This window comes from Silene latifolia, chromosome 10 (genome assembly GCF_048544455.1).
Source record: "Silene latifolia isolate original U9 population chromosome 10, ASM4854445v1, whole genome shotgun sequence".
Classification (NCBI taxonomy): Eukaryota; Viridiplantae; Streptophyta; class Magnoliopsida; order Caryophyllales; family Caryophyllaceae; genus Silene; species Silene latifolia.
The window spans coordinates 128136322-128151103 of record NC_133535.1 but is presented as its reverse complement, the minus strand read 5'-3'; the positions used below and the strand labels follow the sequence as shown (position 1 = coordinate 128151103).

The 14782-nt window shown below is 37.8% G+C and overlaps 1 non-coding gene across 1 annotated transcript; it reads right to left on the bottom strand.

The window, feature by feature from the left end:
* Positions 1-7035: 7035 nt before the first annotated feature.
* LOC141610032 (small nucleolar RNA R71) lies at positions 7036-7142 on the bottom strand. The gene has a single exon (XR_012527927.1). It is a non-coding gene; the product is annotated as a small nucleolar RNA R71 (small nucleolar RNA).
* Positions 7143-14782: the final 7640 nt, after the last annotated feature.

Genomic DNA, 14782 nt, shown 5'->3' with positions numbered 1-14782 from the left:
CCGCCTACTCGGCCGAGTTCCGGCACAGTTCTCAGCAACGTCCAATTTTCGTAAAACAGTCATTTCTCACTTGTTACTTGGTCATTTTGGGCGTGTGACATATCGTTAGAATCGTAAGAAGACAAGGTATCACCTCAAATTTGAATCACGGAAATATCATTTCTAGAAATCGACTTATGACAGTTTTAAGACAGCCCTTCCGTAATCGGTCTTCATACAAATCAATTTTTTTTAACAAAACAACTTGAACATAAATAAGGAAAACAATAACAACTCAATACTTTTAAAAACCAGTACATAGGTGAACTTTTATCATACCCACATGTAAATTAAAGACAACATTCATATATATAAAAATTTAAGCTGATAGTTGGATAGGCCTAAATTTTACAATGTCACTCTCACCAAACCATATGGTCAGCAGTTCAGGACCTTGCAGTTCAGTTCAACAATGCATTTCAGACAGCTCAAATAATCGGTAGCTTACAGTTCACAAAAACTTCACCAGAACATACAAAAATGCATTTCAGACAACCCAAATAACCGGTGGTTATGTTGCTTGCAGTTCACAAAAACTTTACCAGAACATACTATTTAACTCCCTAATGGCTACTCAAACTATTTCGCAAATAATTCTTGAACTCAAATAAGTGTCCTAACCGAAATTAATTGCTAAGTAAGGAAGTGATTTAGGGTTTGACAAAATGACCAAATCATTCAATCTAAAATAACACAAATCTACAATTACACAAATAGATAAATAGACTAACAAATTAATGATAACAATTTAAAAATTACCAATCAATGTTCAATCAATCAAATGAATAATAATCGAATTTGGGGGGAAATAATTTGGGGAAATATGAACTTACCAATACAGGCAGGCGAGGCGGCAGGTGGACGGAGAGGGAGGCCAGCGGTGGAGTGTGGACCGTGGACGGCCGATGAGGCGAGGAGTAAGGCGGCAAGTGGGTGTGAGTGGTTGTATTTGGGTATTTTAAAGGTTTGGTTTTGTTTTATGTAGTTTGTGTTATTGAGTTACTGTATCTATGGCGTTTTTCCTTCTATTTTTCAGATTTTTGAGATTTTTTTTCCACGTGAGGGCAGTGCCCTCACTTTCCACCCCTCGATCCGCCTTTGCATGTCGTACGGGTCACGGGTGTGGTTAGGGTTAGAATACGGGTCAAAAAATAATTTTTAACGCCTTTTTTTAACGATTTTTTAATTAAAAAAAATATTTTTAAAAATGTAAAACATATTTAAGGTTAATATTTTAATCATATCCAATGCTTATATTAATTATATTGACATAATAATTAAAATAAATGTTTTTTAATAATTATTTTATTATTAAATATTATAAAAAGTATATAAAATTGACTTTTTAATACTGTTTGTAATTTTAAGTAATAAAAATAGTAATTTTTTAACTATTTTTTCAATATAATATATAAATATTAATATTTTAATAACTCTTGATTTATCTTTGACCCAACGGGTCGACCCTAAAATAACGGATCATTTCGGGTTAAGGTCAAACGGGTCATATGGTCATAATTTTTGGGTCTTGACTCTGAAAAAATGGGTCGGATCGGGTCAGGATTTGACAGGCCTACCGTAGGGTCATCACTTGCAATTAGTAGACTATACCACCAATTGTATGATGTAGAATCCGATCTCTGTATTAAAGTTTTCGAGTTTTATTTTAAAGAATTTGCGATATGCTCTAGAGTTTCTGTACTCACACACTTAAAAATAAAAAATAAAAAATTTAAAAAAATTACAAATAAATTTGGATAAATGTATAGCAGTTGTTCAATGCTTATTATACAACTAAATATATTATCATATTTGTGCATCACTTGGGATATAAACAACCAAATGATTTCTTATTTTACCATGTGGGACAAGAGTAATTTTATGTACACTTGCTCTTTTATTCTTGCATTTCCAACAATCTCTCACGGTTTTAGCTTTTTGATTTTCATTAAAACTTACTCGTATTTGATATTCCATAGTCCATACTACGGAGTATAATTGTATCATTCGTTTGATGTGTTCAGCCTCTTATGGGTTATTTTTTAATTTTCTTTGGTTATGTTATTATTTTTGTTTTTGCTCTTGAGGATTCATTCTCTAGTAGACTAGTACTGAACTTCTAATTGTAATTCAATGTGTCAGTGTTCGTAATGGCAAGCGTGAGGTAGGAAAATTGTTGAACTGCTTTTTGACGTTTCAAATGTTTAAAGGTCAATCACTCAAACCGGATCCGGGTAACCGGTACCCGGTACCCGGAATCCGTATATCCAGTTTAACCGGATGCCCGAAAACCATATACCTGATTAAAACCACTCGTCTCCGTATAAAGAAATTTAGTGTTTTTAAAACCGTATATCCAACAAGGTTTTAAAATCGCATTGGATATACGATTTTGCTCACTCTAATTATATTTGTATGAGTGCCATGCATGGCAATGCATGGGGTTGTTGATACATACGTCAATTCTTCTAACATCAAATCAGATTCACTTGTGCATTATTATAAAGACAAAATTGAAGTTGATGAAATTATAGCACGTTTAATTTCTCGTATAGTAAATTCAACAAAGTGGTGAGATCTTAAGAAAGAAAAGCCATCGCATTGATTGGCATTATACAATCACAAGTGAATTTTGTATGATTGTAGCTATTCATCCGTTTTATTGGCCTACTAATCTACAGAGTACTTCAGGGGTAAACCTAGAAATAAAATTTTGGAATAGCAAATTTTTCTAAGATTGTTTTATACTTATGATAAGGTTCACATATAAAACTTTTGGGGTAGCAAATTAAAAATGCAAAATCGATAATTTGAACCATTTTCTGAAAATTTGGAGTAGGAAATGCTCCCTTTGCTACTATTTAGTTTCCCACCACGGAGTACTATATATCTAGCCTTGAGCTTTAGTATTACTCCGTACTTCACATAAATATATCTAAGCAAGCTAAAACTAGTACTCCGTGATCCACACAAATATAATCATGCAGTCTACTCTCCCAATCTTTGCCATTTTCCTCTTTTCGCTCATCTTGGTAAGCGTCTATGTAACTACGAAATATTCCCTCTAATTCTTTAAAATTACCCGATTTATTGGGTTTTGATCTAGCCATTTCAATTTGCTCTAATTATTTACGTGTCTTGCATGCTTTAATAATTTTAATTTTGTTGACTCCTTTGCCTAAATCATGGTATCATACATACAATTTCTAACCATTTGACGATATACAATAACAGATTTCGAGCCCGATAGATGGTAGAAAAGACCCAGGAGAGTATTGGAGACAAGTGATGAAAGACGAGCCAATCCCCGAACCAATCAAACTATTTATTCAAGAACTACGTCATAGTAATAATGGAGTCAAAAACTATGATGATACAAAGGATGAATCTTTTGTTAACGAATTTGACCCAATTCCGAACATTTCTGTTTACCATGAAGATGGCAAGCTTAAAGAAGTAGTCGGTGACGTTTTCGTAAAAGAGTTTGACCCAATCCCTAACATTATTTCGGACGATGGTAATCTCAAAGAAGTAATGATGGGCAAATTGTTCTCAAAGGACTTTGATCCAATTCCAAATATTTCAGTTTATTACCATGATGACGTGAACTCAAAAAATAGTCAAGCAGGTAAATCTTTTACAAAAGAGTTTGATCCAATACCAAATATTTCTGTTTATCACGATGATGAAAACCTAAAAGGTACGGGAAAATCTTTTACCAAGGAATTTGATCCAATTCCAAATATCTCGATTTACCATAACTAATAACGATATTAGCCAAAAAGAAGTGAAACCTCAAGCGGAAGATTACAACTCTACTAAATGATTACGCATAATGTATTTTGAAGAAGTCATTTGTAGAAGACTCCTACTCAAGACTCAAGACCATTTATTACTACTTAGTTCTTACGTACTGTTCTACTTGGACAATCCTTGAAGACTAAAGATTGCATAGTGTTTGAACTCAAGTATGAAATTTTAAACCTATGTCATCTTTGAAATGCATCTTCCCTTTCGTAAATGCTCGAAAATAATGTATTATCTGTATCATATATATTATGAATAAAGTATAAAATTATGTGTGGATGTTGGCAACGAATTTGTTATAAGCATAATCTCTTCGAATTTTTTCGTATAAAAAAAAAACTAGTCCACTCTTGACGAATGGCTAGATATTAATTTGTCTAAGGACGTCATCAAGGTTGACATTTCTCAAGTGTTTGAATAGCTACCTATCTATTGTAGATAAGTGATAAATCAAGACATAAATCATAATAAAAGCAATTGTGTAGGAAATAATTTTATTGGTGTGGGACAAAATATTTCTCTTAATTGAGTTTTATTTTTTAACTTTACAAAATGGGAACGTTGATTTCTAAAGAATGACCACGGTAGTTAATAGGGGATTTGAAAATGAAGTTTATTGTCTACACAACCTGAGTTACTACTACAACTAGTTTTTTTTTCTTGGCAACCGGAAAAGAAGGTTCCTAATGATCACTCACAACCCTTTTTGCAAGGACGTGAGTTCTTGATGCGACCATAATTGGCGCATATTTAGCCCCCGAATTACCATTGTTTCTATGCTTTTTAGTACCTATTTGGGTCATTTCTTATCTTTAGTTCTTTGTTTTGCATACTCTTTGAGATTTTGATCCCTTGGTAGGAAAGGAGTAAGAATCTTGCATTTTCATGGCAAAACAAGGCTAAATTGATCATATTCAATGACCAAGCATCAAGGAGAGACAAGATTAGAAGGCCTTTGTACATAGCATAGTAGAAGAGCATTGTTGAGAAAAGGATCCTTGAGTCCCCAAGGAAATCCCCAAGGAATTCATGAAGAAAAGGGAAGAAAAAGAAGAAGGAAAGCTGCTGAGCTACAATCCGAACGGATTGTAGAGAATCCGTCCGTCCTCGCCAGTCCGAGCGTCCTCACCAGGAATCCGCTCGGATTGCCCATGCCCAGTCCGAGCGTCTTGTTCCTTGATCCGCTCGGATCATCCACCCCAAATCCGGCCGTCCCGACTCCCAGCCGCACGGATCACAGCACATCACAGTTTCGTTCTTCAAGCTACGAAATGAAGAAGCCCTTCTCTCGGACAATCCCGGAGGCTCCTTGCTCAACTTAAAAAGTGTAATTACTAGTTTAGCCCTTAGTTAACCCTAATGCATCCTCCCTAATTCTCACTATAAATACCCCATTAGTCTAATTAGAGGGGCATGTTCTTCTTATCAATAATTAGTGTAGTTAATATCAATCAAATCTCTCTTCAATATTGTAATCAAATATTAATCAAGTTTTAATCCAAGTTTTAGTTCCTTAATCTCTCTCTTGTTCTTACTTTATTTTGGGTAATTGAAGATTATTTGGGTTATTATTGGGAGATTGACAACCTCTCAATCTAGGATTCAAGTACTTCTATTATTCTTGCTTTATTATTGGAATCATTAGTAGGTATAATCTCTTAATCCCTTTTTAATTATTGCTAATTACTTTCATTTATTCATCATGTTTCATTATGTTAGTATGATTGACAACCTTTCTAGCATGATCAATATGATAATGAGTGAGTAGTCTCTTAACTAGGGTTTAATGGGTGATTAGGGGAAACCAACATGGGGAATGATTCATGCTTAAATTAATATGCTTTCATATCTTATTTGCTTGCTTGTTTTGATCTTAATGCATGCACATGTTATATTTGATGAAATGCTAAGCCTATGAATCCTTGCATTTACTATCATCTTCTATCCTTTCAACTTGACTTGTAAGACATAACCCAACTCGAGTCTTGTTAGACCATGCATGTGTTAAGTAGGGAAGATTAAGTCGACTTGTAGGTGTTGTACAATCCAAGAGATTCGGCTCCGGAACCCAAACTTTCCTAGGATTGTAAGATATAACCCAACTCGATCCATCACAACAATAATTGCTTGCTTATAATTTGAGAACATGTTTGTATGATCATATCCCATGATTCCCCTATGAACCCATGACACCCTAGTGCTTTTAATCAATTGTTTACACCCTTATTTCATTTACCTTGTTAGTTTATTTTCATTGCTATTTTAGTTTAGTAACCTTCTACATCAACCCAATTTGTGACACCCCTAGACACCGCTAGTTACAATAGAATCTTCATTTCAATACCCGTCCCTTGGGATCCGACCTTTACTTGCCTCTTTACTAATTGTAGAGTTGTTTGTGAAGTATAAATTGTGTTTTGTATCGACCATTGACCAACGACCACATATGCTTAATTGTGAACACCAAATGGCTCCGATCAAAAATGGCGCCGTTGTCGGGGACGGTGTTTAATTGATTTAAGATTTCTTTTATTGTTTTTAGTTGTGTCTTTTTCACCTTGGGGAAGTAAAACTCCTCAAGGTTTGTTCTAATTGTTTTTGAGTTGTTTGATATTTTGCATGTCTAGAAGGATACAAAGAGATTTGTTACCTTTTGACCGTGAAATCGAAAGAACCTTGACGAATAATAGGAGACTTGTTAGGAGGAATTTGGGAGGTGTTGGTGAAGTTGTTCAACCCACTAGTGAGTTTGTCAATCCTTTCGCAATAGAAGGAGAAGAGAACCCATTAAACAATACCACACAAAATCCACCTACAATGCCTAAATTCTCGTCACACTCTATACCCACCGAGGAGGATCTACCAAACGGTACTCCTACCCCACAACATCTTACCGGAAACTTTATTGCCAAGTCCGCCTTCATCCAACTAGTTGAGAGGAGCCAATTCGGGGGAATGCCTAGTGAGGACCCTCATTCTCATATGGAAACATTTTGTGATTATTGTGAAGCTATCTCTCAAACGGGCGTGACTCAAGACCAAATAAGATGGGTCTTATTTCCTTTTTCGTTAATCGGCACCGCAAAGCAATGGTTGAAGGGCCTTGATAAGGCCACCCTTGGAATAGATTCTTGGAAGAAGCTAGCTCTAGCTTTCTACAAAAATTTCTACCCACCGGAAAAGACTAATATGCTAAGAGCTCAAATTACGGGTTTTAAGCAAAGGGATGAAGAATCTTTGTATGAAGCTTGGGAGCGGTTCAAAGGTATTTGTCGCTCATGTCCTCACCATGGACTTAGCGAATGGTTTTTAGTGCAACAATTTTGGAATGGTTTATATGAAGATTCAAGGAACATTCTCAATATGGGATCAAATGGAATGTTCACCGAAGTTGATGACAACCAAACATGGAATAAGATTGAGGAAATGGCGGTCCATAATTCGCAATATAGTAGGCCTCGCAAGGCTACTAGAGGAAAGTATGAAGTGGACACCGTTACTCAATTGGGTGCTCAACTTAGTGCTCACATTGATACAATCAACTTGAAGTTTGAACAAGCTATGGCTAGACTTGAGGAAAGCTCAAAATCATCAAAGCACCATGTCAATGCCATGACGGCATCCTCATCAATCCCAAGCGGGATATGTGAGAATTGTGGAACCTTAGGTCATGACTCAAGTGAATGTAGGGGAACAACCGAGCAAGTCAATGCTTTCCAAGCTTACAAAACCGGTACCCCTTATTCAAATTTTTACAATGAAAACACCAAGTTCCATCCAAATCTCTCATACAAAAGCCAAAATGTCCAAAACCCTCAAACAACATACACTCCACCACCCATGAGAAATCAAAACCAAAGACCCTTTTTCAATCAAAACCAAGGTTACCAAAATCAAAACCCATACAATCACCACAATGACCAAAGTTTTGATGTCCAAAAAGCGGTCCTTCAAATGCAAAAGAATCAACAAGAATTTTTCACCCAAATGCAAAAAGATAGCCAAGCAAAAGACACCACCATCAACAACATTCTAGCTCACACCAAGATGTTGGAAACACAATTAACCCAACTAGCATCTTCGAGCTCACAAAGACAAAAGGGGCAATTACCACCTCAAGGTAATCCCCCTAGACATGAAACGGTTAGTGCCATTCACTTGAGAAGTGGTACAAGGTATGAAGCACCGAAGGAGCAAGTTGAGGATGAAGTTGTGAGAGCTAGTGAGAATGAAGTTGTGGTGCAAAGTCCCAAAGAAGGGGAATCATCAAAAGAAGAAAGTTCAAAGAAAAATGAAGATAAAGCCAAAGAAAAGGAACCCATTGTGATTAGACTTCCTTTTCCAAGTCGTCAAGCCAAGCCTAAATTTGATGATCAACTTGGAAAGTTCATGGAAATTGTGAAGAACTTAGAAGTCTCAATTCCTTTCACGGAATTAATCAATCACGTTCCGGCCTATGCAAAATACATGAAAGATATCCTCACAAAGAAGAAGTCGATCCGGAGACTTGAGACTATCGCCTTCACTAAGGTGAGTAGTGCCATACTTCAAGGGAGTTCACCTCCAAAGTTAAAGGATCCGGGAAGCTTCTCAATACCGTGTACCATTGGCGACACAACGATCAACAAAGCCTTATGTGATCTAGGGGCTAGTGTGAGTGTCATGCCGTACTCGGTAAGTAAAAGGTTGGGAATGGGAGAGCTTAAATGTACCAATATCACTCTTCAAATGGCCGATAGATCGACGAAGACACCGCTAGGGATATGGGAAGATGTCCCCGTGCGAATTGGGAAGTTTTTCATCCCGGTGGACTTTGTCATTGTTGATATGGAGGAAGATTCCAACATTCCAATCATCTTAGGAAGACCTTTCCTACACACCGCGGGTGCGGTGATTGATGTGAAGCATGTAGAGCTCACTCTAGAAGTGGGAGATGAAAGCATAACTTTTAATCTTGACAAGACCATGAGAGCTCCTCGTTTGCATGAGCCATGTTTCATGATTGATCATTATAGCCGGAAAGATGAGAAGAAGAAATCGGAACTCCAATGGAGGAAGAAAGTTGAAGATGCTCCATTCAAAGAGCAAGTGAATTGTGACAAGGAGAGCTTGCAAAGCTCATCAAAATCAACCAAGGAAGAAGATGATGGCCTCATTGGCCAAAAGAAGAAATTGGGAGAGTTGTCTCCATCCAAGCAAGAGATTTTCAATGATCAACTCAATGAAGTTTGTGGTCTTTGGGACGACGAATTTGAAGGGATCTTTAATCCCTACATTGGGCATGCCATCGATCATGATCAACAACAAGAACCACGGTCTATTGAGGACCTCTACCATAACAATGAACAAGCTTTTAATTACTTCTTCGAGGTGTTGAGCAACATCAACAACACCTTGAACATGCCTCCTTGACATCTCATCAAGAATGAGAGTTTGGTGGAGTCCTCCCTAAACCACCACTTGTAAATATTTCTAACTCCCTAACTTACATTTAATTTTTGCATTGCATTTTTGTCATTTTTGGATTTATTCTTACTTTGATCAAAATAATTGTCATGAAAAGAGAGAAGTGAGGGAGGGACTAATGATTTTAATTGATGTGTAGTGCTTTACCTTAGTGTGGGGATGGCAATTGCCTAGGCTATTCATGCCTTAGTAGTGCCCCCACAATGAAGAACACAAGATTTGAAAGAAAGAAAGAAAGAATGATAAGGGAACGCGTTGGTGCACGGATGGACCTGAATCCGTGTACACAAGGACCAATCCGAGCGGATTCCTGAGAATCCGCCCGTCTACAGAGGATCCGAGCGTCCTGCTAAGAAGACGCCCGTCTTGGGCTGAGCTGAAAACTGCAAAATTCTTGACTGTTGAAGAATCCGAGCGGATTTCTGGAAAGACGCCCGTCTCACAGAATCCGTCCGTCTTATGGACAATCCGCCCGTCTTGCAGCTGAAGAAAAACAAAGAAAAATCTCTGGACAAGAATCCGTCCGTCTCAAGCGAATTCCGCCCGTCTTGTCTCAGCAGAATCCGAACGGATTCCCCAGAATCCGCCCGTCTCTAGGCGGGATTTTTGAAAATTTGAAGCTGAAGAATCCGAGCGGATTGCGCCTAATCCGCACGGATTGTCCCTGCGTCCTAACATTGTCGAGTTCTTTAAATTCCCATCCCACCTTCATTCATTCATTCATTCACTCATAAACACTACCCATAACATCAAAACCCTCATCCTCTCCATCTCAAAAACAAAAACCCTCAACAAAACTCACCAAAATCAAATCAAACCATCTTTTAAATAACAAATCAATCACTCCATCTTCATTAATAATCAAAACCAAGAACAAAATCTTCACCTTTGAATTGATTTTTGTTCTCATAAAGGCAAAGCCTTTCACTTTAAAAATCGATTTGGGCATTCTACAAATTGAAGATTTTTGATCTTTTTCTTGGTTAGCTCATCAAATGGCAAGAACAAAGGGAGCAACAAAAGCAAAGGCAAAGGCAACAAAGGCACCAAAGACTACAACTCTCTCTCAAAGGCAAAAAGCTCTACAAATAAAGAAAGCTTTGGCAATGGTGGTATCAACACCAAGCTTGGAAGTGCAACCACCTCAACAAATTCCTATGGAAGCATCGCCCTCTACTCCGGTAATTGATCAACTCTTGCATTATCCGGAGGTAACATTCATTTCCGACTCCCATAGAAATACATTTGTCAAGTTTGCTATGAGACAAATTCAATCCACCAAATTCATATGCCAAGATGCTTTAGAGAAGTTGGGTATTCTTGAACAAACAAGAGTCTTTTTCAATGCCATGGGTTTAAAGAAATTGTTTGAAATGGAGGAAGTAACATACCCCTCCCTTGTCTTGGAATTCTTAAGTTCCTTAAAAGTGACAAAAGTTGAGAATAGGGAAAATATTGAGTTTCGTCTAGCTAACACTAGTAGACGCATTTCCTTTCCGGAATTGGGTGCAATTTTGGGTCTTAGCGATGAACATAAATTCTATAAGCAATATGGGAAGTATGATCCCGAGCCTCTTTGGGAGGCAATCTCCGGGAAGAAATTTGAAGATTTTAAAGCTTGTCGTGCTCTTTTGGTCCATCATCCGGGCATAAGAATATGGCACAAAGTTGTGGGAAATACCATAATTGCTAGGAAAGACACCAATCATTTCACCGGACTCGATTTTATTCTCCTTGAATCAACTTTGAATATTGGAAGAATTCACACCAAGCCTTACAATTCTTTGAGGCTATTGGTTGATAGATGGCTCCATATTGATAGTGGGAAGAAGGGTCAAACCGTAATTGTTAATGGCGGCCTTGTCACGGTCCTAGCCAAGCACTTTGATCCTAATTTCAATAAGGATAGCAAGTACAAGGCTAAGGATGGTGGCCATCTCATTGATATGTCCACCTTGATTAACAAGTTTAAGTGGGTTGTTCACAATTCCCTTGATACCAAGTATGGGTGGCTTACAAGTGAGGCTCGATCATTCACTTTACCCGCAAAGATTTGCCGTCTTAGTGTCCACCGGACCAACTATTTACTTCCCCTATCTGAAGAAGCCGAGTACATCATTCAACAACAAAAGGGTGATCATGAAACCCCCTCCTCTTCCATTGTTATACCACCTTACCCCTATGATTATGAAGAGTTCAAACCACAAGGATTTGAAATTGGGAAAGACTATGTAACTCTTCTTATGCAAGCCATGCACAAGCAAGCTTATGAAGATCGGAAGAATGCTTATTTGGCTCAATATCCTCCCCTCCTACATCTAGCTAGGCAAGGACTCCTTGATCCATCTTGTCCTTTGCCTAGTTGGGCGGATAGAGAAGCCTTGTTTCCGGGTGCATCTAGGGACGTGGTGGAAGACAATGAGGTTGTTGGAAATGATGAGGAGATTGATGATAATATTGAGGAAGAAGCAAATGGAGATGGTGAAGATGGTGAAGAAAATGATGAGGAAGATGATGATGAAGAAAGCAAAGAAGAAAGTGCCAAGGAAAGTGGCAATGTGACCACTTCTCATGAGGGAAGTGGTGATGATAGTAGCATGATGGAAGACTAGCCTTGGAGATTCCTACTCTCCCACGGTTTGTCTATATCTCTTTGTATTTTATTTTCATTTTGATCATTGTTGGTTTAGTCCTAGCAACATCAAAGGACTCACACCTCGGTTCCTTTGAGGTGTTCTTTATTGTTCCCACTTTTGTAAAATCCAAAATGACAATCTAATTTCATGCATAGCATAGCATGTGCATGAACTCCCCCATGCTTTGACATTAGCAATAGTGTCTTGCTTGGTTTGGGGAAGTTAATGCATACGCAACGGGAGGTAATTTAAATTATCCTCTCCGTCATAACAAAAACCATGCATCATGTAGTATAGCTTAGTGTAGAATTGCATTTAGTATAGAAATCATGCATCATTCTTTGCATAATTTCCATCATTTTGGCCATTGAGGACAATGCCCATATTAGTGTGGGGATGGGAATTCTAACTCTTAACTTTTATTCAAAAACCAAAAAAATTGAAAAATTTCAAAAATCATAAAAATTTGAAAAATTGAAAAAACCAAAAACAAGTTCATTTCCTTTGTATATATTGTCTTGTATATATTGTGTTTGTTTCATCCTTGTTCACTTTGATTGACTACGCCACATCCGAGACATGAGGATATTGAAGACCGCATGGTATGATCTTTCCAATCTCCTTTCTCCTCTTTATGTTAATGACTATGTGGCTTTATTTTGATTGATGCGGTAAAACAATGTGAACTTAGGACTTGCATTTAGTTTATATGGCATATTAGTTGGTAGAATCATTTGCATTAGGATGTATATATGCTAGTTGCATCATGGCATGTAGTTTGCACGTTAGAAAAATTTTGCGAAACCGTCTACTTGGGAAGCTTGACAAGTGTATATAGGCCCTAGTAGATGCTTTTTATTCTTAAGACTTTGCTTGATAGAATGCTTGTAAAACACCCTAGGATGTGTCATGCTAGTATCCTTTGACCCATGGGTTAAGGCCGAGTCAAGAGTACCTTGTGGTGTGATAACTCCTTGGCTACCGTTTATTCCAAGGTGACCCTTGAAACCATGCATACTTCTATCATTCATCCATATTCTACCATACATTTTTGTCATCAAAGGGAATGGGCACAAAACAAAAAGAAATCAATTTGAGTTCAATGAAATGAAAAGTGAAAGAAAGTTTGCAAAAATGCATCAAAAGAAAAGAGGAGCAAAAATAGAACTCCTAAAGCTTCAAAAATAAGGCACCCTCGTTACTAATTGGGGTGACTTTGAAAATGTTCAAAAAAAAAATGCAAAAAGTTGTCAAGTATTGAAATGCCAAAAATCAAAAAGAAATGGCAAGAAAGTGTTCTCAAAAAGTCAAAATGCCACAAGAAATTGGGGGGAAAAACAAAAACAAAAGCAAACTCCCAAAATGAAACTCAAACATCTATCGATCCCTTTATCCATCGTATCCATTTTTGTGCATGGTAGAGAGGGGACGACCCTTCTTCTTGTCTAGGCAAGAGGGGGAATTCCGCGATCCTCCAGTGTTTCTAACACCATAGGGAGTCTATTCTTGACAAAAGCATTTAACGATTGAGGACAAAGGTACCCTAGCTTGACACCTTTTGGAGGTGATTTATTGGTATCCTTCTAGGCTTAGTAGTTTGAACAAATTGCATCTATGAAGGATTGTGTACCCTTGAATTGCTTCCCTTGTAGATAATTTCCGCCACTTAGATGAGGAAAGTGGCTATTCTTTTTGTAGATGCATCCATTATGTGTTTTTGTGTGCTTAATGTTTGGATGTGTCGCCATTTTGGCAAGACCCACCTTGCCTTGCAAGAAGGCATCCTACCTCATGGTTGTCTTGTTGTGAGTTGAAGGGGCGGAGTGAGACCCGCTAATTGTCTCATATCGGCTATTATTATTAGGTTAGGTTAGTTTTGGTCCTAGTCTTTGTCACCTCTTTACTCGGGACGAGCAAAGGTTCGGTTTGGGGATATTTGATGCGACCATAATTGGCGCATATTTAGCCCCCGAATTACCATTGTTTCTATGCTTTTTAGTACCTATTTGGGTCATTTCTTATCTTTAGTTCTTTGTTTTGCATACTCTTTGAGATTTTGATCCCTTGGTAGGAAAGGAGTAAGAATCTTGCATTTTCATGGCAAAACAAGGCTAAATTGATCATATTCAATGACCAAGCATCAAGGAGAGACAAGATTAGAAGGCCTTTGTACATAGCATAGTAGAAGAGCATTGTTGAGAAAAGGATCCTTGAGTCCCCAAGGAAATCCCCAAGGAATTCATGAAGAAAAGGGAAGAAAAAGAAGAAGGAAAGTCTTGAGCTACAATCCGAACGGATTGTAGAGAATCCGTCCGTCCTCGCCAGTCCGAGCGTCCTCACCAGGAATCCGCTCGGATTGCCCATGCCCAGTCCGAGCGTCTTGTTCCTTGATCCGCTCGGATCATCCACCCCAAATCCGGCCGTCCCGACTCCCAGCCGCACGGATCACAAAGACAAAGCACAGCACAGTTTCGTTCTTCAAGCTACGAAATGAAGAAGCCCTTCTCTCGGACAATCCCGGAGGCTCCTTGCTCAACTTAAAAAGTGTAATTACTAGTTTAGCCCTTAGTTAACCCTAATGCATCCTCCCTAATTCTCACTATAAATACCCCATTAGTCTAATTAGAGGGGCATGTTCTTCTTATCAATAATTAGTGTAGTTAATATCAATCAAATCTCTCTTCAATATTGTAATCAAATATTAATCAAGTTTTAATCCAAGTTTTAGTTCCTTAATCTCTCTCTTGTTCTTACTTTATTTTGGGTAATTGAAGATTATTTGGGTTATTATTGGGAGATTGACAACCTCTCAATCTAGGATTCAAGTACTTCTA